The sequence below is a fragment of the Podarcis vaucheri genome (assembly GCF_965113315.1).
Source record: "Podarcis vaucheri genome assembly, chromosome: Z".
NCBI classification, from domain to species: domain Eukaryota; kingdom Metazoa; phylum Chordata; class Lepidosauria; order Squamata; family Lacertidae; genus Podarcis; species Podarcis vaucheri.
The window spans coordinates 45,666,371-45,694,350 of record NC_138758.1 but is presented as its reverse complement, the minus strand read 5'-3'; the positions used below and the strand labels follow the sequence as shown (position 1 = coordinate 45,694,350).

The 27,980-nt window shown below is 46.2% G+C and overlaps 1 long non-coding RNA gene across 1 annotated transcript in view; it reads right to left on the bottom strand.

Annotated features, from left to right (window-relative positions):
* The window catches only part of LOC309524434, a 31,742-nt gene extending 4,626 nt beyond the window's left edge, over window positions 1-27,116 (bottom strand). The window contains exons 1-2 of the long non-coding RNA XR_014215921.1: window positions 26,972-27,116; window positions 26,337-26,449 (exon numbers count right to left, since the gene is read on the bottom strand). This is a non-coding gene — a long non-coding RNA (uncharacterized lncRNA). The remainder of the gene's footprint in view (window positions 1-26,336; window positions 26,450-26,971) is intronic.
* Window positions 27,117-27,980: the final 864 nt, after the last annotated feature.

Sequence of the window (27,980 nt, the reverse complement as noted above, 5' to 3'; positions counted from 1 at the left end):
GTCTCATGCTCTACCAACTGAGCTAAGTGGGATTCTTTTTCAGCTCAAGGGCCACATCTCCTTCTGCGCAGCTTTCCAGGGGTCATGTATCCATGGTAGGCTGGACCAGAGGCAGAAGTGTGTGTGTGTGTGTATGAGCCTACAGTACAAAGATGTTTATATATACGGGCCAAATGGAGAGGCCTGGAGGGTCGCATTCAGCCCCTGGCCTAAGGTTCTCCACCAGTGATATACAGTAGGTATGTCCAACTCCCAAGAGACTGCAATCTACTCCCACTATTAAAAAAAAAATCTGGCAGTGATCTACCCATTGGATTTACAAAAGTTGTTGAGCTTTTTTTTGGGGGGGGTGTATCAGGATCTCGCGATCAACCACAATCTGCCACGGACAGCCCAAGGTTAACCAGTAGATCACGGTCGACCTGTTGGACACCCCTGATATACAGCAAAGTTAGATGTTATGACTCACAGTGACTCCATTCCTAGAACCAGGGACTGCTCCTTTTTTTAAGCTCCCTCTTTTACCTGGAAGTCATCTGCCATTGCACCCTAGCCACTGCCATATGTGTGTGCAAGTTGAACCTGGCATCACTTTAAGCCCACCCCCACCTCACACAACCCTCTGCCCCATCCTCTCTCTGTCATTCCATGACAGAACAGAATCAAATTAAAGTTCCATTTAGTAGCTTTATGGCCTATTATTTATAACACTTCGGCTCCAAAGTGCTGTTTTATAGAGTGGTTAAGCTGCCATCGTCTGGATAGACTTTGCCATAAATGTCTCGAAGTGCACAGAACATAATGTCCCAGTGTCGCAAAGGAAAAGGCAAGAGATTACTCTCAATTATTTCATATAGTCTGTTTTATTGTCTTATTGTAATAAACTGTCATTCCCCTACAACACTTTAAAATCAATAGTTTGCATTAAAAGTAATGAAAAGTCGTTATTAATCCCACTTAGTGCTTCAGCTCTCCTGCTTACCAAGATGGTCTTGGAGAATGAGGAAAGGGAGTAATTATTCATTTCCAATCAATAGGAACATTTCCAAATGGTCCTGTGTGTATCACCATTATCACTGCCATGTGAGTTAATAATGGTGGGGAAATAGGTCCCAGAACTCTGGCCTGTTGAGATGCTTTCCTGTGCCAGCGCCTCATGGGGTGCCCTTGCTCCAGTTATGAGAAAACAGATACTTCTGCAAAGCTGGTTACAATCGCAACATGAGCACTGTTCATTCACAGTGGAGGTTGGTCGATTGGGGCAGATAGGGCACTTCCTTACCAACCTCCATCTAACTTCAGTTAGTCCCCACCTGCCCACCTTCTTTACTTACAGCCCAACCAGCAGGTAGACCAGGTTGTCAGCTTCCCCCTCCTTAGTCTTGCCCTTCTAGAGCTCAGCAGGAAGCAGGATTGAGACCTAGGATTAGCTGGCTCTGCCTGTTATTGTCTCTGACTCCAGCTACTGTTGGCCTCCCTACATTTCAACCAACCAGCCCTGATTGGAACCAGCCACCATCGACCCCCATAACCCACCAGAGTCTCTCTGAACATTCCACATTCTGTTCTGGCTCCATCCCCAACCTCCCGTATTCTTCTACTACCACTAGGGCAACATAAGAAGGCATGGTTTTCCATTCTACCCTGTATTCATTTAATACAGCACTGTTTCCATTGCACTGCAGTTCATCTTCCATTAAAAAAAAAAGCCTGCATTATTTGCTTCGCTGTCCACTATGGCAAATTTTTGTTACTTACACAGTCAATACATTATTCCATCCTATTCATTTCAGTGCAAGGGAAATGCAATGCAAATGGTGAACAGTGTGGGATGACGACACACAACCAAATATGTATTGTTTGCAGTCTGAAAGCAGGACCGCATTTGCTGGGTTTATTTCCATTCTGGACACAGGGTGAATAAGCAAACAGGGGCAATTTCCACTCCCATTTCTGTTTTCATCAGAATTGTCTGACATCGCAAACCACCTCTAACCTTAATGCCCTGGTTCCTCCCTCAGGGCAAAGAATTAGTGCTTTGGAATTTAAATAAATAGCAATCCTTCCTGTACAATTTCATGGTTATATAGGTGAGCTGGGGGCAGGAAGTTAATGCTCGGCTCCCAAGCCCAGCTGTATGTGGAAACAACAACTCTGGAACACACAAAAAAACAACACCCAAACAGAGCCATTTCTGTCTTTATATAAACTCCATTTAATCAAATTTTCTGATGTTTTATCGGTGCCTAGCTGGATGGATGGATGGATGGATTTACTCTGTCTTTGATACAATGTCATTCTAATGAAAAAGAACTCGGCAGCATATTAATTCCGAGGGACGATAAACATCAAAGTGTCTGCGTGCCTGCTGAACAGGCAGGGATGTTGCCATAATACGGGGAGGGGAGAGGGGGACAATTGCTATAGAGCCAGGTTCCATTGGGGGAGTGTAATACAACTTCATAATAACATGACAAAGAGCAAATAATTGTTACAGGGGATTAAAGATCAAGGGAGGGCTTGTTTTAATAAACTTCACCGCTGTCTTGTTTGTAGGAAACATTTGGGGTTAAACACTGCAGGAGCTGTGATCATGGAAAATGAATACGACTTACAATGTCCACAGTGGATTCTGAAGCACTTTTCAGGAAACAAACATTGTAGCACATTTAAATAACAAAAATGTGGTGCCATGTAGGGGCTACGAGACTGAAGTTTAGAATTAGGAAGTCTCCAACTGGAATCTTCCTGCTGCAGTGAGCAGACCTGAACATTCTATATATATGCTAAGTGGTTAGCTTGTTATAACAACTAGTGTCCCATAGAGACCAAAGGAGCAGTGACCCACAGGTAGGAGTTCCCAGGCTCCATCAGAGCTTGAGCCCACTCTCCCACTCCTTTTCCCCACTTTATAAAATCTACATTCACACCATATATTCAAAGCACTATGATATCACTTTGAACAGTCATGCCTCCCCACAAAAAAGCATTATGGGAATTGTAGTTTGTTAAGAGTGCTTTTTAGATGTCCCCTGGTCTCCTTTCAGGGCTACGGTTCCCAGACTGCCCTGTGAAGAGGGGTTGACTCTTAAAGCACCCTGGGAACTGTAGCTCTGGGCGGGGGTAGGTGTCTTTTAACAAATCTTAGGACCCTTAACAGAGTGCAACTCCCTGAATTATTTGGGGGAAGCCATGACTGTTTAAAGTGGTATCATAGCACTTTAAATGTATGGTATGGATGTGGCCAGGATCAGTGATGTAGCATAGGTTGCCAGCACCCAGGGCAAGGCATGTATTGCACCCCCTAACCCATGGACCATTAGCACTCCCTGAGTCTGTGGAAAGACCAGTCCAGTTACTGAACTCCAGTATTGAACCCCTTACCCCCCCCCCAAGCACATGTATTGTATCTCCAGTAAGTGTGTTCGGCATCCCAGCCTTCAACATGGAAAGTTGTGTGTGTGGCAGCAATCATGTGTTTGAGAAGCCAGTATGCAGTCCTTAGGCATGGCCGGTGATGGCTCCCTGTTGAGTGTCAGCCAGGGCACATGAAGCCTGCCCTCAGTGCTGTGTGAATGAGCCCCATGTCCTGTGTTCTCTGCTTTGCATAAACAAGGGCATTGCTCATGGGCAACTGCAAGTGATGACCTGGTTTCTGTGGACAAACAAAGAGCCCATTGGAAAGACAAAAGTGCTCTGCTTCTGGAAGCACAACAAGCAACTGGAAGAGCAGTGGGACACACATGCATGCCTTGACTACTTCCCTTTCTGGGTTACATGTGTCAGTGACTTCCCCACCTTGTTTTCCACAGATCCACACACAGCATCTGAAGAAGTAGGTTGTTGCCCACAGAAGCATGTACCACTTTATAATAACACATTATCCAAAGTTATCCAAGCTGGCATGAAACATATTTTTCCACAAATCTCCCAGAATATTTTATCCTGTATCATTTTTTCCATGTGCCCCACATTTATCTAAATATAACCACAATGGCCTCATTTACATCAACACTTCAGCCCCTAACCCCAGCTGTTGCCAGGCACTGACAGAATGCACTTTGCACATAGTCTGAACCTATTCTAACCATATCTGTGTAGTGGAAGTCTGATCTTTTGCTACTCTGTACAGATCTAGCCTCAAAACTCCATTGGAATAATTATGCTTTGCAGGGATGGCAGGGTAGCCAGTTTGGGATAACAAATCCACAGATTAGGAGATAACAAATCCACAGATTCCATGATGGTGTCTCTGTGGCTGCACCCAAGTTGTGTGGGTGGAAAAGAGGAGGGAGGTTCAGCCCCCTCCTGCCTCTCTGCTTTTGAGAGGCTGCAAAGTTGCACACACGCACACAAACACACTCCAGAGAGACGACCCCTCCCTGTAAAGTTGAACCCACCCACCCACTAGAGGGATGATCCCTGCCTGCCTCCATGAAATTAATGTACCTAAGTAATTCATCTCTAGCCATTTCAGTGGTTCTACTTAGCTGGATACAATCTCCTGTCTGAAGTCACCAAAATGCAGGAGAGAATGGATATAGAGAAATGAACAAAGAGCTTATCTTTGGAAAGGGTTGGCATGTGTCAGGCAGTGCCCTAAAGCTGTGTTGTAGGTTTCTTTGTGGGGGGGGGGGCTGAGTCCCTTCCAATTCTTGGAGCCCTGTACCCAGTGAGGGTTAGAATATAACAGAGGAAGTTGCTGGACTTATCAGACAAGTTTATTTGTAAGGCATGACCTTAGCTGGCCACTTAAGTGTCTTCATTCCCAAAAGAATGAGCTAGTAGTGATGCCATTCCCCACCCCCACCCCTCACATAGGTGCTAGATAGGGGACAGTAACATGTGGTCAGTGGACTGGGGGACTAGGTTAGTCCCCTAAATGTTCCTGGTAAATTAGAGTATTACAGTATTAAAGCCTGACACCTCCTTCCCAAAGCCCATGAAGCTTCTGTCTGGCTTAGGGAGGTATGTGCAATGCCCACATGCACGGCATCAGGATGTCATGATGTTGCCCCACTCATCACCCTCGCAAGCTGGTGCCTCTGGCCACCACATGCCACTGGTAGAAGAGCAAAAGCCAGAGAGTTATGTTTGAGTAAGCTGGAAGCAGGCTGGAAGCTGGATATACATAGGCATGTTTTCTGTGTGCTGGATCTAAAGCTGTGACGAATGGAGAAACAAGATCTGTTGGGGAGTTCATTCAGTGGGCCCCTCAGGTTGTATATGAGTATAAATAAAGCCATATATCCTAAAGACACCACAGTCTCTGTGGACCTTCATTCCAAAGAAACAGAACTCTGTGTAAGTGCCTGGAATCCGTCTCTCACTGCTTGGTGATTGGGGTGGTGTGTTAACAGCTGTATCCTTGACCCACCACAATATTGGATGAAAGAACTAATCTCATTCCCAGAAGTACGGTACTCAGCACCCACTTCTGCACAATGGAAACCAGGTCGCTCTAATTTGGGCATGTAGGTATGGATTTCAACAGCACACTGTTCAGGCAACATGCTGGTCTGCCTTTCCTGATAGAGCCAAGAATAGAATGACGATCAATAGACTTTTTGTCTTATGCTCAAGACTAAGGGATCAAGAAGAAGCTAAGTGGGACAGATCAAGTGACAAGCAAGTGAGCAAAGGAGAGCAGAGCTTGGTATGGCAAATGCAGGGGGAAGCTAAGATATGATCACCTGGTGACTCTCTTCACATTCCTCCCACTTCACTGAAAAAAAACCAGGAAACAGATTGAGCAAGGAAGCTTGAAGGGTGATGAGCAGGAAATATATCAATGTGGGTTTTGCATGCACATGCACACATACAAAGGTTTTGCATGCCTTCAGACAAGGACACTGAGCCCAGGTCCTGCCCCCCCCCCTTGCTGTCTCCCATCAAGCACAGTGATGCAGATGTTCAGAATTAAGAACTCCAGAGCACACATTTCCCTAGTTCAAAATTTCTGGGCAATTTATAAGCCATAACTCTCCAACATCCAAGCTCAGGTTGCAATTTCTTTGGCCTCATCTCCAGGACCTGCCCACCCTCCCATTACAGCTTCCCTTCTCTCCTTTCCTATGAAATTTACTTGGTGACAGTAGCAGCAATGAGAAGGATTACTACTGCATCCTTTACTGAGCTATGCAACTGCTTTGCGGATGCAAAGACCCTGGGGAATGCCATTTCCCCAGGGCTACTAAATCATTTCAGGTGATGATGATGATGATTATTAAAATTTATATACTGCCCTTCATCTGAGGATCACAGGGTAGTTATACAACATAAAAACACAATGATAACCAACAAAACTTAACATGGTTTTAAAAGACCATAGACTAATTTGCCAAACACCTGGGAGAAGAGGAATGTTACATATCTTTAGGCATCAGATGAGCCTCCCTGGGGAAAGTCTCCATAAATGGGGAGAACTGTTATTGTGTTGCCACTCTCCAGGCTTCTCATGGAGGAAAAACACACAGAAAGACATCAGATGACGATTGTAGGGTCTGGGTCGGATCATATGGGGAGAGGCTGTCCTTGAGGTATTGTGGTCCTGAGCTGTTTAAGGCTTTAAAGGTCAAAACCAGCACTTTGAACTGGTGATCCAGAAGACCTAGGAAAGTAATTACAATTCCCAGAGATATTAGCATATGAGATACTGCATACCCTCCAAGTGTCCCAATTATAAAGGGACAGCCCCAGAATTATGAAAGCCATCCAGGCTTTTGATTTGATCCCAGAGTGTCCCTATTTTGCCCACCATAGCCGCCAAGCTCAGGGAGGAAGGTGAGTCGATGTTTGTCCTGAGTGATGGCAATGGGGGTTGTGAGGGAGCACCTTCCATGGCCGCTACTGCTAGCCTCCTCCCTTGGGTGGCTCACAGTGGCTGCTGGATAGCAGGAAGGCAGGGAGAAGGAGAGGCTGCTGTCACTGAGGCCCAGCCCTATGTAATGTGCTGGCTTTGAGGGGCGGACAGAGGGCAGGACCACTCTGGGTGGGAAGAAAGGGGGAGTAGTGGAACTGAGTGCAAGCAGTCTTCATTTTGTTTTTTAAAAATGCTTCGTGCATCCGTGTCTAATCCTGCCCCTTTCTGTAATTTATTTATTAGTGTGGTTTTCTTTTCTTTTTTGTAAATCTACCAAAGAATAAGATAAAATGAAATCAGGATTAGGGGGTTTCCTCAGGATGGTGGAGGCTGTGTGTGCTGCGTCCCGTTGGCGTAGCGGTGGTAGCGCTCCTCGCCCTTCTGCTGGGAGGAAATGCACGTGGGAGGAGTGAAAAATGTTCCTATTTTTATCTGAGTAATGTTGATACTGTTCCTGCAGCATTCTGGGAACTATTCGAACTGCAGCAGACCTCATTATCTAGCACTACCAAGTAAGTTTTTATGGGGGAAGGAAAGTGGTCTTAGCAGGGTATTCTCAAAGAAATTGGGGTCTGTAAAGCCCCCCTTTTTCACCCCATTTCATCTACCTCAAACCATTCTTTTGGCATTTTCTTCACTACATACAAATGGAACTGCAAAAATGGGGCAGCATTTCAGTTCACCCTGGCCACTTTAATCAGCTTGCCACATAGCATATGAGCCTGTTTTGCATGCCACTGCCCTCAGATATAGACAGTGGCATTTAGGGCTTCTTTAGTGGTGACACCCCAGCTGCAGAATATTCTCCCTAGTGACACTTGACAGGTGCCTTGTTTGCAACACCAGGTGAAGACAATTGTGTCCTCATGTGCTTTTTAATTGGTTTTCTGTTTACCGTATTTTTCGCTCTATAAGACGCACCAGACCACAAGAGGAGGAAAACAAGAAAAAAAATATTCTGAATCTCAGAAGCCAGAACAGCAAGAGGGATCGCTGCGCAGTGAAAGCAGCAATCCCTCTTGCTGTTTTGGCTTCTGGGATAGCTGCGCAGCCTGCATTCGCTCCATAAGACACACAAACATTTCCCCTTACTTTTTAGGAGGGAAAAAGTGAGTCTTATAGAGCAAAAAATACGGTAATTGCTGCTCTGGTTTTCCTTCTGTGGTGCTTAATAGTTTATGGCTTTCATGTCATACAAACACTGGCGGAGGAACAGGGCTGCGGAGGGAGCAGACCACCCCTGGCACCACTATTCTGGTAGGGTGCCATTGCAGCGGGCCCCCCGGACACGCACCATGCACCCCCCTGCGCGCTGGGCGCCACACCCCCACAGGCAGCACATCACACCCCCAGAACACAGACCATGACCTCGTGCAACGCCCCAGGAGCGTCAGCCATGCCCCGGCCTGCTCTCCGCCCCTGGTAGTGGAGCATGCAGCTTCACCACTGCATACAAGTAGCTAGCTGAGTTTTTTTAAAAACCACTGTTAGCTACCTTGAAATTGTGGGGGGGGGGGGTTAGTGAAGGGATTAAGAACCTCAGGCCCAGGGACCAAATGCAGCTGCCCAGGCCCAGGCTAGGAGCTCCAGTAGCACAATGGGTCAGTGTGTCTGGCTGTTAACCAGAAGGTTGGTGTTTCGAGCACCCAGAGACAGCTGTGGACAAGATTCCTGCATTGCTGGGGGTTGGGCTAGATGACCCTGGGGTCCCTCCCGATTCTACAATTCTATGAGTCTTTAGCCAGACCACAAAAACTCTTCTCAGGCCACACCTTGCTTTTCCCTGGCTGGAATGAATTCTTGAACTGTCACCTGCTTGCCTGGAGGATAGACAGGTGTGATTGTGGCTGCTTGCAAAGACCTCTGGTTTTGCATGGCTGGAATGCAGCCTACTGTGCAAAAATAGCAGTCACATCCATTGCTCCAACTGCTTTTGCATCTTGCTACATTCATTACTAGGGGACGCGGGGGACGCTGTGGGTAAAAGCCTCAGCGCCTAGGGCTTGCCGATCGAAAGGTCGGCGGTTCGAATCCCCGCGGCGGGGTGCGCTCCCGCTGCTCGGTCCCAGCGCCTGCCAACCTAGCAGTTCGAAAGCACCCCCGGGTGCAAGTAGATAAATAGGTACCGCTTACCAGCGGGAAGGTAAACGGCGTTCCGTGTGCTGCGCTGGCTCGCCAGATGCAGCTTTGTCACGCTGGCCACGTGACCCGGAAGTGTCTCCGGACAGCGCTGGCCCCCGGCCTCTTGAGTGAGATGGGCGCACAAACCCCAGAGTCTGTCAAGACTGGCCCGTTCGGGCAGGGGTACCTTTACCTTTACCTTTACCTTTACATTCATTACTGGCATACGGCCCCTGGAAAACCTTCCCATCAGTAAATGTACCCCCTGCACTAAAAATTGCCCCGCATCCCTGTTTTTATGAAAGACACACACACAAAAAGCCTTTTTCCTTTTTTATTATTATAATACATAGCATTAAGGGGCAGAGTTTACACATGTACTTCTTAACACCCAATGCATTTGTGGAATTAATCCCAGGATGAGCTAAGGGTAGGAGAGGATGGCGAGTGCTTCTTTCCATGTTGTTGAGGTATCAGCATGGTGGATGGACCATAAAAGTCATTAAGAGGCATAAAAGTCAAGTGTGTGCAGAAGGGAAAGGAAGACACATTGCTCCAGCAGCTCACTGCTACAAGTAAGGAAGGGATGGCCCTTTCTCTGAAGATGATAGTCCTCTAATCGAGCAGTGACTTTATCTGAAATTAAAATCAAACCTGACATATGGACAGTGGTAGGAATGAATTATATCTCAGAGATGGCTAGAGCATTCCTTGCTAATTTTCTGCTTTATTCAGACAAGGAATGGTTTGAGAAGGGAAAGCAGAGATGAGGGGGTGGGGTGGTTCCCATGCTACCAACTCTGCAGGCATCAACAGCTGTAGGATAGAATAATATGAACAGTGAGCCACTGTGCAAAAGCACCAAGTGGGGTGAGTAGGGCAGGTGGCTGGGTGGAGAAGGAATCCCTTAAACATCCGAAGCATCCATGTCGTGAGTCCCATGGAAATGTCATGAAGGAGATGGTCAAATCATGAGAAGGAATGGAAGGAACTTAGTGGCTGGAGCTGGGCAACCCTAGGGAGGGTCCAAGCAGGATGGGGGAGGTGAAATTTACTGACCGAGTTTACTTGTACACAGCTTTTCCACAATGAACTGTACCCCAAGCAGCTTACAGCAAACAGCCAAAATGTCAAAATACAGAGCATTGGAAATACAGATATGCAAAATACAGAACCTATCAGTAATTTTTTAAATGGCGAAAAAAAAGGCAAACAGAATAAATTTAATATTACAAACACACACACAATCTAGGCACCTGTTGAGACGTCTGATATCTGATAATTGTCTTGGGGGATGGTTGTCTCAGTGGGTCTCATGCTCAGTGATAGAGCATCAGGTTCAATCCCTGGTATCTCCAAGCAGGGCTGGGAAAGAATCTGTGCCCGAAACCCTGGAGACCCACTGTCAGTTAGTGAGGGCAGCAGTGGAGCCTAGTACACCCTCCTTTCTCAAGCAGTTCATGCTGGGCATGCTGCCTTTACTGGCACACTGCTCCATGGAGTGCAGGGCCCTTGGAAGCAAGTTTGCCGGCCCCCTGCAAGGTTTGGAAGCTGCCGACTCTGATCCAAGGATCAGTGACAGTGATGGAACTTGGGCAAAGGGTTTCCTGCCTTTGTGACTGGGCCACACTTCTTTAAACAGTGATTACAGAAACATTTCTGAACAATGTTGTTGTTTAGTCGTTTAGTCGTGTCCGACTCTTCGTGACCCCACGGACCAGAGCACGCCAGGCACTTCTGTCTTCCACTGCCTCCCACAGTTTGGTCAAACTCATGCTGGTAGCTTCAAGAACACTGTCCAACCATCTCGTCCTCTGTCGTCCCCTTCTCCTTGTGTCCTCCATCTTTCCCAAGATCAGGGTCTTTTCCAGGGAGTCTTCTCTTCTCATGAGGTGGCCAAAGTATTGGAGCCTCAGCTTCACGATCTGTCCTTCCAGTGAGCACTCAGGGCTGATTTCCTTCAGAATGGATAGATTTGATCTTCTTGCAGTCCATGGGACTCTCAAGAGTCTCCTCCAGCGCCATAATTCAAAAGCATCAATTCTTCGGTGATCAGCCTTCTTTATGGTCCAGCTCTCACTTCCATACATCACTACTGGGAAAACCATAGCTTTTACTATACGGACCTTTGTTGGCAAGGTGATGTCTCTACTTTTTAAGATGCTGTCTAGGTTTGTCTGAACAGTGAGGAGAGGCTAAAATCAGGGAAGGGAGCTATTCCCAAATGTGTAGAACTTTAGACGGGGGGGGGCGGGGTGTTGAAGTCTAAAAATGCCCTTCAAACACAATGCATTTGTTCAACGGTGAGGAAAAAGGAGGAGGAGGAAGTTCAAAATGCAGTTTGTAAACTCTCCTTCTTACATAGATCCTCAATTGATTAAAAACCCCAGTACATTAAAACAGCATACTTGTTGTTCACACATTCACACTGAGAGAGCATGAAAAGTGCTTTCTGGCAGCACAAAATTGCATGTGCAAATTGAAGTTATGTCCAGTAAAAGTCCACCCACTGTTCTGACATCCCAGCACAGGGAAAGTAACATTATCCCATTTTCCTGCAGCTCATTTTACTGGCTATCTACTGTGCTGTGTTGAAAAGGGACCCTACCCTACTGTTGCAGTCAAAATATATAGAATAGGATGGGGAAACTGTGGCCTTCTGGGTGCTGTACTTCAACTCCCACCTACCCAAATGAGCCAACTCATAGGGGCCAAGGCGTCTTCCCCACAAATAAAATATTTAAGGGGCCCACCCCAAGCTGATGGTCATTGCCATTCAAATGGTGTGTGTGCACCATGTCATTTGATAAATTCTGTGGGGTGGGGCTTACCTGCCTCCCCATACTTTATTCAAGCCGGCACGCCTGCACCTGCCCCATTCACCATGGCCAATGGAACATAGGAAGCTGCTTCATAGTGAGTCAGATCATTGGTCCATCTAGGTCAGTATCATTTACACTAACTGTTAGTGGCTCTTGAGATGCTCTGCATGCAAAACAAATGCTCTACTGCTGGGCAACAGCCCTTCCTCCAAATGTTCAAGGATGATAGGAGAGGGAGAGGTGTAGAAGATACATACTGTGTCACCCATGATATGGAAGATCCAAGAGCTTGTCTGCCCTGCTGCCTGCCTTTAAAGTTAGACATATGTAGCTCAGCCATAGAAGGGCTTGCCAATCAGAAGGCTGGCGGTTCAAATCCCCGTGACGGGGTAAGCTCCAGTTGCTCAGTACCTGCTCCTGTCAACCTAGCAGTTTGAAAGCATGCCAGTGCAAGTAGATTAATACTTGCTCTGGTGGAAAAGTAAACGGCTTTTCCATGCACTGCTCTGGTTTGCCAGAAGAGGCTTAGTCATGCTGGCCACATGACCCAGAAGCTGTACACCGGCTCCCTCGGCCAGTAAAGGAAGATGAGCACCACAATCCCAGAGTTGTCCGCGACTGGACTTAATGGTCAGGGATCCCTTTACCATTACCTTTTACCTTAACCATTCCCTGGTAAGAGAATTTATTTTCCTAGTCTGTGCAGAAATGCAAACTACCAGTAGACTTCCTAGTAGAAAGATCAGACGTACTTCTCTTATGTATGTATGGTTGTGCCTTTTTCCATACCTAGGTGAGAGCCAGTGAAGTGTAAGGGTTAGTGTGTTTGACTTGGAGACCAGGGTTTGAATCCCAACTCAGCCATGAAGCTCACTGGGTAACCTTGAGTAACAGCCACTGCATAACCCCCAACATTTCTCTGATGAAAATAGGGATGTCCTATTCTATAATAATGATAACAATAATTTTATTATTTATACCCCACCCATCTGACTGGGTTGCCCCAGCCACTCTGGCAGGCGTCCAACACACACACACACACACACACACACACACACACACACTAAACATTTAAAAGCTTGACCATGCAAGACTGCCTTCAGATGTCTTCTAAAGGCTGTATAGTTACCGTACTTATCTTCTTGGCTTGGGGATTGCATAACTCCATACTCTTCAACATTTATCTGGTGAAAATAGGGACGTCGTAAGAAAAAGTGGGACATTCTGGGATCAAATCAGAAACAGGGATAGTTTCTGTAAATATGGGACTGTCCTTGGAAAATAGGGACACTAGGAGGGTCTGCCACTGTCTCTCAAGCTACCTTGCCTCACAGAGGTGCTGTGAGGTTAAAATGGGGAGGGGAGGCTCATATGCACCACGTTGAGCTCCTTGTAGGAAAAGGTCGTATATAAATAAAATTGATAAATAAGAAGAACATAGGAAACTGCCTCATACCAGCTCTGACTATTGGTGCAGCTTGTGCAGTAGTCTTCCCCAACCTGGTGCCTTCAATGTGTTTTGGACTCCAATTCCCATCAGCCCAGCCAGCACAGTCAGTGATCAGGGATGATGGGAATTATAGTCCAAGCCATTTGGTTGCAGGAGGGCTGGTGTATGCACTGCCTGGCTGTTACCCTCCAAGGTTACATGCAGTGGTCCTTTCCAGCCTAGGATTGAGCCTGGGGACTTCTGTATGCATAGCAGGTGTGTTACCCTTGAGCTACAATATATTCCCTTTTTCTGCACTGAGCTGTGGTCCTTCCGCCATTCTTTTCCCTCCTAGTTCATGTAGCCAGTGGCAGAGGAGCTGGGTGGGTAAGATATGTGGCTCTGCTAAAATGAAACTGACAGCAAGGCTGTCTGCAACACAACTGAATTTCAAAGCCATTCTTGCCAATAATGAAATGACTCTAAAACAGAACGTAATCAGTAATTCACATTGTAAGGCAAGTCTAATTGCTGTGAAGAGGGGGGATGAAATGGGTTTTGGAAAAGGTTCCACTGATGTATTTCGCATTGAGTTTGGTGAGGTCACAAGATAATGGGACATCCATGCTCAAGTGTCATATAAATCAATCTTCAGAACATCTTCAATCTTTGTTTAATGGTAAAGGAGAGCAATGTTGCTTCCTTCAAAGCATCAGAAAACTTTGCGAGGTTTCAGTCTTTGGTTTTCTGTCTTCACCCAAAAGGAAAGTGATGTTAAACCTGGTGATAGCCTCATGAGCTGCATCCAAGGGTACTAAAGGAGCCTGCAGATGTACAGTAATCTCAAAGCCTTTGTCTATCATCTTTGAGAAATCTTGGAGAATAGGTGAGGTCCCTACAGACTAGAGGTGGGCAAATGTTGTCCCCCATCTTCAGAAAGGGGAAAAAGGAAGACTCAGGGATTGACTGGTGAGCTGACAATGATACCAGGGAGGGTCCTAGAACAGATAATTCAACAGTCGGTCTGTAAGAATTTAGAAAAGGATGCTGTGATTATGAAGACCCAACATGGGTTTCTCAAAAATAAGCCATGCCATACCAATCTGATTTTCGAATTACAAACTTGGTGGATCAGGGAAATGCTGTGAACATAGTGTATCTTGATTTCAGTAGGGCTTGTGACAAACTCCCCCATAATATTATTGTGAGGAGGATGGTAAAATGTAGGTTGAACGAGGTAACAGTTAGGTGGATTTGTAGCCGGTTGACTGACTGGAAAAATGTGACAAATAGGGTGCCACAGGGTTCTGTCCTGGGCCTGCTGTTGGTCAACATCTTTATAAATGACTTGAAGGAATTGAGGGGATGCACATCAAATTTGCAGATGACATCAAACTGGGAGGGGTAGCTAATGTCACAGAAGACAGAATCAGAATTCAAAATGACCTTAACAGATTGGAGAACTTGGTCCAAGCTAACAAAATGAATTTCAGTAGAGACAAATGTCAGGTTCTGCACTTAGACAGGAAGAACCAGATGCACCAATATAAAATGGGGACACCTGGCTTACTAGCAGTACATGTGAAAAGGATCTAGGGTCTTGGTGGACCACAAGCTTAACATGAGTCAACTGTGTGATGCAGCAGGGGAGAAAAGTTAACACTATTCTAGGCTGCATCAGCAGAAATATACTGTCCAGATCAAGGGAAGTAACACTCTATTTTGCCTTGGTCAGACTAGAATACAGTGTCCAATTTGGGCACCATAATTTAAGAAGGATGTTGACAAGGATGTTGCAGAGGAGGGCAACCAAGATGATCAAGGGTCTGGGAACTAAGCCTTATGAGGAACGGCTAAAATAGCTGGGAATGTTTAGCCCAGAAAAGGGGAGATGGAGAGGAGATATGATAGCCATCTTCAAATATCTTGAGCTGTCACGTGGAAGAGGGAACATGCTTGTTTTATCCTGCTCTGGAGGGTAGAATCATAGAATCATAGAGTTGGAAGAGACCACCAGGGCCATCGAGTCCAACCCCCTGCCAAGCAGGAAACACCATCAGAGCACTCCTGACATATGGTTGTCAAGCCTCTGCTTAAAGACCTCCAAAGTAGGAGACTCCACCACACTCCTTGGCAGCAAATTCCACTGTCAAACAGCTCTTACTGTCAGGAAGTTCTTCCTAATGTTTAGGTGGAATCTTCTTTCTTGTAGTTTGGATCCATTGCTCCGTGTCCGCTTCTCTGGAGCAGCAGAAAACAACCTTTCTCCCTCCTCTATGTGACATCCTTTTATATATTTGAACATGGCTATCATATCACCCCTTAACCTCCTCTTCTCCAGGCTAAACATGCTCAGCTCCCTTAGCCATTCCTCATAAGGCATCATTTCCAGGCCTTTGACCATTTTGGTTGCCCTCCTCTGGACACGTTCCAGTTTGTCAGTGTCCTTCTTGAATTGTGGTGCCCAGAACTGGACACAGTACTCCAGGTGAGGTCTGACCAGAGCAGAATACAGTGGCACTATTACTTCCCTTGATCTAGATGCTATACTCCTATTGATGCAGCCCAGAATTGCATTGGCTTTTTTAGCTGCCGCGTCACACTGTTGGCTCATGTCAAGTTTGTGGTCAACCAAGACTCCTAGATCCTTTTCACATGTACTGCTCTCAAGCCAGGTGTCCCCCATCTTGTATTTGTGCCTCTCATTTTTTTTCCCCCCAAGTGCAATACTTTACACTTCTCCCTGTTAAAATTCATCTTGTTTGTTTTGGCCCAGTTCTCTAATTTGTCAAGGTCGTTTTGAAGTGTGATCCTGTCCTCTGGGGTGTTAGCCACCCCTCCCAGTTTGGTGTCATCTGCAAATTTGATCAGGATGCCCTTGAGTCCATCCTCCATGGATTTGAACCAATGGCTTCAACTTACAAGAAAGGAGATTCTGACTAAACATTCGGAAAAACTTTCTGACAGTAAGAGGTGTTCAGCAGTGGAACAGACCCCCACAAGAGGTGATGGACTCTCCTTCTTTGGAGGTTTTGAAGCAGAGGTTGGATGGCCATCTGTCATGGATGCTTTAGCTCAGATTCCTGCATTGCAGGGGGTTGGACTAGATTATCCTTGAGGTTCCTTCCAACTCTAAGATTCTATGATTCTATGAACTGGCTGTGAATGATCAGGAAAAAGACCTTGGGGTCATGGTGGCTAACTGAATGAAAATGTGAACCCCGCAGCTGTGAAAAGGACAAATTCCATTATAGGGATTATTAGGAAAGGGGCTGGAAATAAAACTGCCAATAGCGTAATGCCATTATACAAATATCTGTTGCAACTGCAGTGGAAATGTTTCATGCAGGCATCCCAGAAGAAACTAGTTGGCCACTTTGAGAACAAGATGCTAAATAGCCCTTTGATTTGATCCAGCAGGGTTCTTCTTATGATGTTATATTCTTACTGTATACACTACAGCAATAGAGACAAGAAGACCCTCCCTGTTTGTCTAGTTGTAAGTTGTTTTAACTGATATTCATCTTGTATTTTTAAATTATGACCTGTTCTGGGACCTCAGGTGAACGCTGGTTACGGAATCGAAGAATAATAATTGTTCCCACAGTGCCCCTGACATAGTCCTATTTGCAGCTCTGCTGTTGGCGCCTGCTATCATTGCCAAGTAAACCTTCCAATACCTACCTAAAGGTAAAGGGAGCCCTGACCATTAGGTCCAGTCATTGCCGACTCGGGGGTTTGGCAATAAAGCTCATCTCACTTTATGGCCAAGGAAGCTGGCGTACAGCTTCCGGGTCATGTGGCCAGCATGACTAAGCCACTTCTGGCGAACCAGAGCAGCGCACAGAAACGCCGTTTACCTTCCTGCTGGAGTGGTACCTATTTATCTACTTGCACTTTGACGTGCTTTCGAACTGCTAGGTGGGCAGGAGCAGGGACCGAGCAATGGGAGCTAATGGTCACGGGGATTCGAACCACCGACCTTCTGATCGGCAAGTCCTAGGCTCTGTGGTTTAACACACAGCACCACCCACGTCCCTACCTGTTGTTAAATGTAGGATCTAGTAAGCCTGCTCTCATAGAATCATGGAATCATAGAGTATGGCTGGGGATGGGCTATGGCTCAGTAACAAAGAATATTGCTTTGCATGACAAAGCTCCCAAGTGATGAAGTGCAGCAGGGTCAGTTGGGGTGAAGTACTACTGATTATTCCACAGCAGGGAGTATGATGTCATCTCCTGGGGCGCTTTAAGACAATCCTCTGCATAGCAAATAAATAACCATTTCCCAGAGAGAAACCCACCTAATCATCTAAGATAAGCAGAGGAAGAGGGAGGTTGCATTAACATGCAATGCTAAGGATAATTACATTTGATATTTTGAAAAATCCACTAAGTCTGTATATTGTAATTGACCAGCCATGTCACAAGAGAGTGAGCAAATCTGTGAGTCCACCAGAACATTCCATCAGGCCAGATGTTAAGGAAAGCAGAGGTGGGGTGAATGAGGTGGGGAAAGCTGCCTTGGTACCAAAGCTATAACATCTGCACTGGTTAAAAAAATCATTTTTGCTGCGCAGTCTTGGAAGGCTATGGGGGTTGTCACCACCCTGGGTTCAGTTTTGTGGAATGCTCTCCCCAGGGAAACATGCCTGGTGCCTTCACTGTCAGTTTTCAACCGCAAGGCTTCACCCAGGCTTTTAGTTGTTAATTTGGATCACACCTTGGTATGATGGCAGTCTTTTCTATGGTGCTCATCTTTTAGGGAGCAGAGAGACCTGCAAAGCATCACTATCATCTTCTAATATTACAAAGTAGCACATCAATATTCAAGGTATTTTATAGTGTGCAAGATGATAAGTTCTGCCCCAAAGAGCTTACAATCTAATATTTGGCACAAACAGAGGCCATGGATGCCATGCATCACAGTCCCATACTTTGCGGGGGGGGGGGGGCTTCTACCAGCTGCTGGCTTGTATGCTATGGTGAGGCAAACTTACCCGTTAATCTTTGCCTTCATTCCCAGCCAAACACACACTTGCACAAAACCAGCAATAACCTTGGGGAGATGAATGACCTTGAGAGATTGCAAATATATTGCCTGTCATCCCTTAACAGAGCTGCCTCGGGTCCAGAGCTCCTCTCTGCGTTTGCTTGGCTAAGTGCAGGCCCTGAGAATACCGCAGAGACACACGACTCATTACAAGGCACATAGAAAATGTGTGCAATCTGTGGAGGGGCAAGGATGGAGGAAGGAACACAGTGACTTAAAGACCTCCCCACCGTGTGTGTCCCCCCCCTTTTCTTCTTTTTGTGCATTTCTTGGAAATTTAAAAGGTCGCCAGGAGCTAATGAACCTCGGATAGCAAAGCTGTCTCCTGTTTGTTTGTCATTTTGAGTTTTTCTGGTTGATTAGGATCCAGCCTGGCAGGAAGGTATGAAATAACAAGTGCCTGGGAGTTAAGAGAGGTCACATTTTGTTTCCTGAAAAATGCTGAATTGACTGTGGAGGGGGGAATAGTTTGTCCAGAACACTAAATGGAGTGGGGGGGGGGAGAGAAAGAAGAGCGAGAAAGTGCAGCAGTGCCACAGAAATAAACACACTGTTCTCTGCCTCTACCTACCCTCTTTACTTATCATTTTTTAAAGCATACCCCTTCTTCAGTAAATCTATTTATTTCTCCCCGTCACCAGCCCCCGGTTACAGAACTCAGTGACTTTGCCACCCAAACAAAAGGGAACTGTGTTAGGAAGTTGGGTTGACTCATTCGATTGGTTAGAAGGTGGGGCTGCACTGCTTAAGCATTGCAGACTACAGTATTTCTGTGTGAGAAGCTTGGCTTTATTTATTCATCTGCCATCCCTTTAACAATAAATCCTCTGGACAACCTACAAAACGCTATTATTATTAACCGTAAAATGTCTTTAAAAAATGCAATGCAAACATAAAATTGAACATGCTAAAGCACCACCAGAATAAAAACAGAAACAAACCCCAGGACAAAGTAAATGGGGTTCCCACTGTCTAAAAAGCACTCAGGGAAGTTCAGGTCCACAGTCACTTGCTCAACCAAGTGAATAGTTGTGGACAAGTACCATCTGGATGGGGAACACTGAACCAGGCAAAAACAGTCAAGGGAGATGTGAATCAAGGCTGGCAAGGAGTGTGTCTTGAGAAGGCTGGCCACATCTGCCCCCGGAAACTAAGGTTCCCTACCTCTGCCCTAGAGTTTCCTTTACAAGCTCTCTTTGCCCCCTGCCCCCTTGTAATGAGTGTTCACCTGTACTCCTGTTCCTGCCTATTGGCCTTGTTTCTGGCTTCAACTGTGTTATAATCATCATCCCTCCCTCGGCCCAATACAACCTTAGTGTTCAAAAATGTTACTTTACTTTTATTACATTTCTATCCCACCTTTCTTCCAATGAACTGTAGGTGACGTGCATGGTTCTTTCCTTCCTCATTTATGGGACCACCTCTCCTGCTCTGCCCCACAGAGGACCTTAAGGTCCATGAATAACCATAGTTTAGAGGTCCCGGGCCCTAAGGAAGTCAGACTATCCTCCACCAGGGCCAGGGCCTTTTCAGTGATGGCTCCGACCTGGTGGAATGCTCTGTCCCATGAGACCAGGGCCCTGCAGGATTTAACCTCCTTCCACAGGGCCTGTAAGACTGAGCTATTCTGCCTGACTTTTAATTTGAATTCAGCCTGATCTTTTATTTCCCTTCTCTTCCCTCCCCCTCCCCTTTTATGAAAATTACCTGCTCTGATATCCCACACCTAATTATCCCCTGGCCTTCTCGCTGGCCCAAGTAGGACCAATTCAGCCAGCTAGCCCTGGGGATTATCTAATGCTTATTAGATGGATTTCCCCTAAATTGATTTCTGAACTTTGAATTTTATTGTTATTCATGTTTTTATACTGTATTTTATGCTGCTTTTACAATTAAGTGTTTTCAATTTGTTGTTAGCTTTTGATTGGCTCTAGTTTATCGTACAAGGTCTGGACATTCTATATGCATACTGGGAAATATCCTTTACTTTCAGTATTATGCTAATGACAATGGATTTTCAGGATCTGGTAACCTGTACCTGTTTCTCCCCACTCCTGGGCTATCTGCCGTGTTTGGCCCTGAACTACATTATAATCCACTCCTGCATTTCTGCCATGAGTGGGGATGGATGATCTGGCTTTTCAACCACTGCTGATTGCAAAGCTCCCCAAGAACAGAGGCCAAGGCGTGTAATGAAAGCTACTGTATACAATCGTAACCGCAAGGGGCAATTTAGGCAGATAGAATGCAGTTACCCAAATTACAATTTAGCCAGGGCATAAATCTTTCAGCAGTAATAATAACACTTACCCCGGCTATGCAGGTTTGCATGTTCAAAGCACAGATAGTAATTTGTGTGTCAGAGGTACTTCAGACCCTGGAAAATTATTAACCATCAAGGAAGTCGCTCCAGCTGTGAGCACCTCCGGTTTCAAATTTGCAAAAGCGGCTTGGGAATCTGTGCTCAGATTATTTTTCTTTGGCCAACCATTGCAGAAACCTGCAACTTTGAATGGGAAGAGTAAAACAACAACAACAACATGTGACAACCTTTCTAGCCTGCCAGAGCTGGGGTTCTCATTCAGCAGGCTTTAATCCTGCCGTGGCATCCTGATGCCCTCTGGATTAGGACACAATAAAAGATTGGAAGAATGCATTGCAGTATCCACCACTCCTCAATAAATAAATAAATGGCCCCTCAAATTTTGAAGGTCATGGCCCCATTGTTCCCGAAGGAGATGTTTAAAAAGCAGTATATTTCAGTAATAGGTCAGCACCATTGAAACAAGCTAAAAAACAAAATAAAATAATTAAATCAGCACCACAATAAGACCTTTAAGATGAAGCAGTATTGATTAGAGTGTGGTGCTGATAACGCCAAATTGTACTAGGCCAGGCTTCCTCAACTTTGGCCCTCCAGGTGTTTTTGGCCTACAACTCCCATGATCCCTAGCTAGCAGGACCAGTGGTCAGAGATGATGGGAATTGTAGTCTCAAAAACATCTGGAGGGCTGAGGTTGAGGAAGCCTGTACTAGATGATCCTCAGGGTCCCTTCAGACTCTATGACGCTATGATTCTATGGGTGAGCTTTTAAAGGCCATATTGAAAGGGCCAAACACACAGTGGGAGGGAGGGAGCTCCACATGTGTGAGGCAGCCAATATCACAGATCTTTGAGCAGGGCCTTCATCATTCATCTGAGCCAGGGCAAGCTCATTCAGGTAAAGACTGCCTTGCAGCTATCTGCCAAACAGACTGGGTATTCTATTCCCTGCATCTGACAACAGGAGCAAAGAAGCTGCCTTATCCTGAGTCAGACCCTTGGTCCATCTAGCTTTGTATTGTCTACACTGAGTGGCAGCAGGTCTACAGGGTTTCAGGAAGCGGTTTTTCTCTCTCTCTCTACTGAGGACTCAAGATGCAACTTTCTGCATGCAGAGCAGATGCTTCACCACTGAGTGATGGCCCTTCCACATGAAGGCTTTTGCCATAATACATTTGATAGTCTGTTTACTTCAACAGACTAATATGGCTGCTCCTCTGGAAATTGGTACTGTTAGAGCAATTGCTATTATTTATTGCCCCCAGTTACCATTCTGTGTGTGAAATAACCATGCACACTTCATATTTATTGCCCTCGGTTACCTCCATGTGCAAAACAACCATGCACACTTCATATTTATTACCCTCAATTCCCATTCCAAGTGCAAATTTAGCATGCACAGAAAATATTTTGTAGGATTTGTCCTTTTTATAGTATCGCTGGATGAGCACTTTAGGAATTCAGTTTATAGTGTTTCATTTCCTTTTTTGTTTCTAACTGGTTTTTAATTGTTTTTGTATTTGTACAGAATTGGAAGTTGCTTTGGGACTTTTACAAAAAGCAACAAATAAATGCAAATAATAATAATAGTTTGCTGTCCTTGATCACCTTTCCATGTGGATAACAAGCATATAGAGCAGCTCATATTTATTGCCCTCTTCGCAATTCCATGTACAGATTAAGAGTAAACATGTAATTTTTGCTCCCCTCGATCACCATTCCGAGTCAATAGCATAGCAGCCCCCACCAGTGCCTGGTGAAGTGTGGGGTGTGTGGTTTGCAGGTGTACGACACTATGGGGGTGGAGCATCCCAAGGGGGCAGGGCAAGCAGCGCGGGGTGCGCCACCCAAGCAAATGCATCCCTCCCACATTTGGTTTTGGGACAGCTTCCCTCTCCCCACCAGGTGAGAAGGTGGTTTGGCATTTTGTCAGGGACTGGGAAGAGGAGGAATGGTGAAGACCTTTCCAGGGAAGAGGAAGAGGAAAACAGTTTAGATTTACAACAGGGGGTTGAGGGAGGTCACAGCTCAGAGACAGATGGGGGGGGGAGTTGGGAAATAGTGGGAGAGGAGGAGGAGGAGGAGGAAGCACCAGGGGGGTGACAGCTGATGGACACAGTGTCTTTAGAAAGCATTCCAGACCCCCTCCTCCCAGAACACAGCAGGCCTTGGGAGTAGGAGAGCAAAGAGTTCAAAGGCAGAGGGCACATAGCAGCACCCGTTCCACAAACGAGGAACTGGGAGAGACAGCAGGATGGAGATTCACTCGGGATAGCGCCATTATCTAAGAGGCTGGGTTCTATAGCCTCTCTCTGTAAATACTGAATAAAAAGCGGACAGTAAGAAAAATTCCCTTGTCTTTGTACATTCCTGGGCAACCAGCCGAGATTCGCTGGCAGCATCCTGAAAACATCTTCTCTCCAAAATAACTTTTCTTCTTGGGTTCTTCTGCCCCACCCCTCCACTCACTCACCTGGCTCCACAGTTTGCCAGCTGCCCCAGTGCGGTTTGCCAGCCCTCCCTCCCAGGAACAACCCAAAATTAAACCCAAACTTTTGGGAAGAGGCCAGCTGGCGGCCAGGAAGGAAATAGGTGCCACCCAAGAGCTGCCAGCCAGCCTTGGAAGGGGAGGGGGACTTGGAGGGGCAGGGCTGCTTCTGTGTTGCCTGCGTGCCACCTCTGCAGCTCTTGCTCCTCCAGGCTCTCCAAGAGTTACTGTGGGAGAGCCACTATGAAGGAGTGGATGCCATGTTGCAAAAGAAAACCAGAAACAAAGGGAAACGTTTTTCAACATGCTGCTCAGCTTTTCTTCCTATGGAAAAGAGGCAACTCGCAGAATGCAAAGCACAGCCACCTCCGAAGAGACCTGTGTCAGCCGGAGACATAGCTGGGCGGGCGGGGGGGCTCCAGCCAGGGTTTCTGTCCCGGGTGAAGCCTCCAGAGGGGTGCCATTGAGGCTCCCAGCCTCCCAGCATGTCTGGGCTTTAGCTGGAGAGAAAGATGAAAAAGTGAATGGCAGCCGCAAGCTCCGTCCTTCTGAAGAAGGCTCATTTGCAGAGAGAAGGAGAGTTGGGAAATCTGGAGAGGCTGTGTGGCTCTTCCCAGTGAAGCAAAAGATAAGATCCCCTGTGGGTTTGCTACTGTGTGAGAAAGAAACTCTGGAGGGATGGAGGGAAGGGTGGGAAGCTGAGGAAGAGAATCGGTTGGACTAGATCAGTGTTTTTCAACCACTGTTCCACGGCACACTAGTGTGCCGCGAGATGTTGCCTGGTGTGCCGTGGGGAAAATAGAAAAATTCGAAAGATTTTTTTTTTAAAGAAAAAGTCAAATTTTCGCCCACTAGGCGGGTGCCGGACTGTGTCCTGGGTATGGGGGGGTTGACTCCACCCTTGGCCAGCAGGGGCGCCGATTGGCGCTCCTCAGGGTGACACCCTCCACTTTCCTGATGTCCAGGCTGTGATTGGTCCAGACTCCAGCCTGGACCTATCACAGTAGGACATCATCTTCCGACTTCCTTCCCGCCCGAGCACAGTGTGCGCAGCAGCGGAGAGAAGAAGACGTCGCGACTCGAGTCACCAGAAGGACCGGAGCAGGAGGAGACGGACGGAGACCAGGACTCGGCGGAAGTCGGCACTGCAGAGAGACCGCATCTGGATCCAGACCAGGCCGCAGGTGCAGCGTGAGGTGAGGAGGTCATCTGGAACCAGTCGGTCACAGTCGGGTCTCGGAAGAGAGATGAGTGAGTCCAGCCCTGTGCTGCAGGAGCAGCCCGGTATGTTTATATATAGTCAATATAGGCACAGAGTTAAATTGTTTAACATTTTCTAATGGTGGTGTGCCTCGTGATTTTTTTCATGAAACAAGTGTGCCTTTGCCCAAAAAAGGTTGAAAAACACTGGACTAGATGATCCTTGGGGTAATTCTATGATCACTTCAGAACTAAGAATGTGTTTAAACAGCTAAGGTTGGGTCATTTTACAAAGTATACATGATCTACACACAGGAAAGTAAGGGGTGTGTGTGAGCATTTTTCCTGCCAGAGGCAGTTCCCTGACAAGTTTTGGTCAGTCTGGCTACATTAGGAATGTAATGGAAGGGCACTTTAGACTTGCAAAAATCATTTCTTCACCTTACACAGAACCTAAAATGACTACAAAATTATCATTTCCTAAAATGAGTAATCAAACAAAAATAAAATTGAAAGGAATATTGTTAAAGCTTACTCAGGAGTAAATTTACACGACAAAACTCCTTGAAAGGGTTTGCACAGAACCAAGAAGATGGGTGGGTGGCATAAAGTCTCAAAGATGAAAAAAAAATATTTTAAAGGAAACCAGGGGGTCTGGGCTGATATAATGAAAATGCAGTCTTTTAATGATCCAGTGACCAAACAAATCCAATTCAAAACCTGACCTTGGATAGACAATTGTTGCACATTGAAGTTCTACTTTTTACCGGAAGAGATGCTCATTTTCCCTTTGGTCATACGGTTGTAATACTTCTTAGGATTACTTTATATTCAAATGATATATTGTCTGCTTTTTATGCCCTTTACAAATAAATGTGTTGAGGGGTGTGTGTGTGTGTGTGTGTTCATATGTATGTGTATGAACACATGCATCTGGGGGTGGGGTGCCAAACTGGGTTTTTGACCCAGGTGACAGAAAGCCCAATTTCACCTCTGCTGGATCCTGCCCTGAAGGCTCGCTTGTCCCACAGTGTGCCTCAGGCTGCTTTTTCTGGCAGCACTGGGCCTGCTGGAGGGCGACCAGGAGGGGAGGCAGTGACTGGGGTCCCCTGCAGCCCCAGTGCCCCTCCCATTCCTAAGCTACTCTTCCGAGTGATAACAAGTATGCACAGCTCCTATGTATTGCCTCTCCATCACCACACCAAGCTGTGTCAACTCTGTTCAATAAGTTTGCGGAAAGAGATATAATGGGGGAAAGAGACAATAAAGCCCCCTGCCCCCAGGATCTTCAGGGCTTGAATAACTTTCCTAGGCACAATTAAATGGAACACAGCACTCAGATTTAGCCTGCAGCAGAGATCCCAATGGGGGCAATGCAATCTGAACCTGCAAAGCCTAAGCTTCCCTTCACTTTCTCTTCCTTTCTTGCTCAGAGCAACGAGGGAAAGACTGAATCATTTGGTGGAAGGGAAAGAAAAAAACAAACCCAGAAACCACTGCCATCTGAACTTTAATGGCTTAGTTTCTCGTAGCTGGAGGCAGCGGTTCATATGCATTCCAAACAGTGCTTTGAAAGCAAATGTACCATTTTGGAAGCTATTCTACCTGAAAAACAATATATTTCATCTACGTTCCCCCTGCATCCTCGCAGGGGCAAGAGAACACATCAATCTGAGGGGGGTGGCAGGTTCACACATGCAAGTGAGATGTCTGGGCAGGGAGAGAAAGGGAGAGAGTCAGAAGAAGGTTGATCTATTGCAGGTGCAACCCCCCCACCTCCCCCCTACAATAGCTTTTACTGGAGGCCCCCAAAGCACTGGGGTTCTGAATGTCTGTAGGATAGGAAGTGATTCAGGAGGATGAATCAAATCAGTCTTCTCTGGTTTTCTCTTCCCAAACTCTGCACACTACATGTGTAGGTTCAGCCCTGCCCAGGCCTCAAACCTGGCATCTCCTCATCGTGCTTAAGAAGAGCCCTAGCTGGATCAAGTCAAAGGAAAGCTTGCACAGAAAATGAGGCAAGATAGAGGCTGCTCACCTATTACACACATCATGCTGCAGCAAAACTTCCACAGAGCAATTTTCTGTAAGGCACGGGTGATGCATGTGCATATGTCTGGCTCCTGTTGGAGTTTTGTAAATACACTACAGCTGTGTGCAGAAAGAAAAAAAAACACTGGTAAGACTGCTGGTTGAAAGGATAAAGAAAACCCAGAACTAAGCTGTTCTGCATAAAGGCTTTGTATGTGGCCAGTATGGAGCCAATAAGTGAAAACTAGCACATGCAAACAAGAAATACTGACTAAAACCCCAGTGCTTTGGGGGCCTCCAGTGAAAGCTATTGTAGGGGGGAGGTGGGGGTTTGCACCTGAGATTGATCAGCCTTCTTCTGACTCTCTCCCTTTCTCCAAGCAGTGGCACCATCTGGGGGGCAAGGCAGTGTCCCCCCAAAAAAAATTCAAAGAGGGGGTCAGGCCTGTTATGTATATGAAAATAAATTTTGATGATATGCAAAGAAGCAGAGTAGCTCACAGCTAGGAAGCTAAGTAATTCTTCTAGGTGATTGATAGCCTCTTTGTAAAGACTATACAATGTCCAGATTCAGAAAAACTTTACTTTCATAAACATATAACTAATAACAATATATTTATTCAAACATGGGTACGTTCTCACTTGTAGATGGAAGTCTTCTTCCTTAGACTTATAAATAAAAACTGTGGTGAGACTCGCACAAGAGTTTTACCTCACTCAGGCCTTACAGCTTCTTATAAGAAGTTTTTACTTTCACCTCAGCAGTATTTTCTCTGCTCCTTAGAGAGAGCTCCTGCACAGGTTTCTCCCAATTAACGTTTAGGGATCTTCCTCTGTATGTTTCACTTCAGACAGATCACACTGACACAACACTGCCCTCAGCAGTATCCAGAGAAGCCTCCCAGCAGCCATTCTCCCTCACACACAGAGAGGGGACAGAGAGCAATTAAAAACAACAGTTACTGGAATAACAGTCACAACAGAATGAAATGCCTCTCTCATGTGACTCAGTCAGCCAATCACAGGAGAGCTACTGCCAAAGGGGGGGGGACCCATGTTAAAAGTACATAGTAATTTAACACAAGTAAACATTCAAATTTCAGGAAATTCAATCATTATCCTTAACAGGGCCCCTTCAATATTTTGCAGCCTGCTTTGGCTGTGATGGGGTCTGTCAGGCAGAAGGCCACACCAGCCTGCTCAACATCAGGAGACGTGCCTGACGTCACACATCACTTGTGCGCACCAGGTGAGGGCAACTTGGTGCCTGTGCCAGGAAGGAGATTCAGGGTTGCCACTAATGAGCCCTGTTAGCTACACGTAGGGCTGCTCGGGAGAAGGGGGAAGTACATGGCAGCATCTCCCATATCAGGGCCAGATTGAAAGCCAGTAAGTGTTGGAGCCCCCAGCTGCTATATAAGCTCCCAGTTTGGGCTGCTCCGTCGCTGATGCAACAGCTCTCTTGCAAACTTTAGCCTGCCAGAAAAGAGAGCAGGGTTTATCCTTGGCACAAGCTGATATCTACCATTAGGGCAGGACTTTGAGGCAGTAACCCAGGTCCAGGATCAGCAAGAGCCTGCCACCACCCCCTGCATATAAAGGAGCAGATGAATGTAGGACAATTAACACTGTTGTCTGTGAGCATTCATTT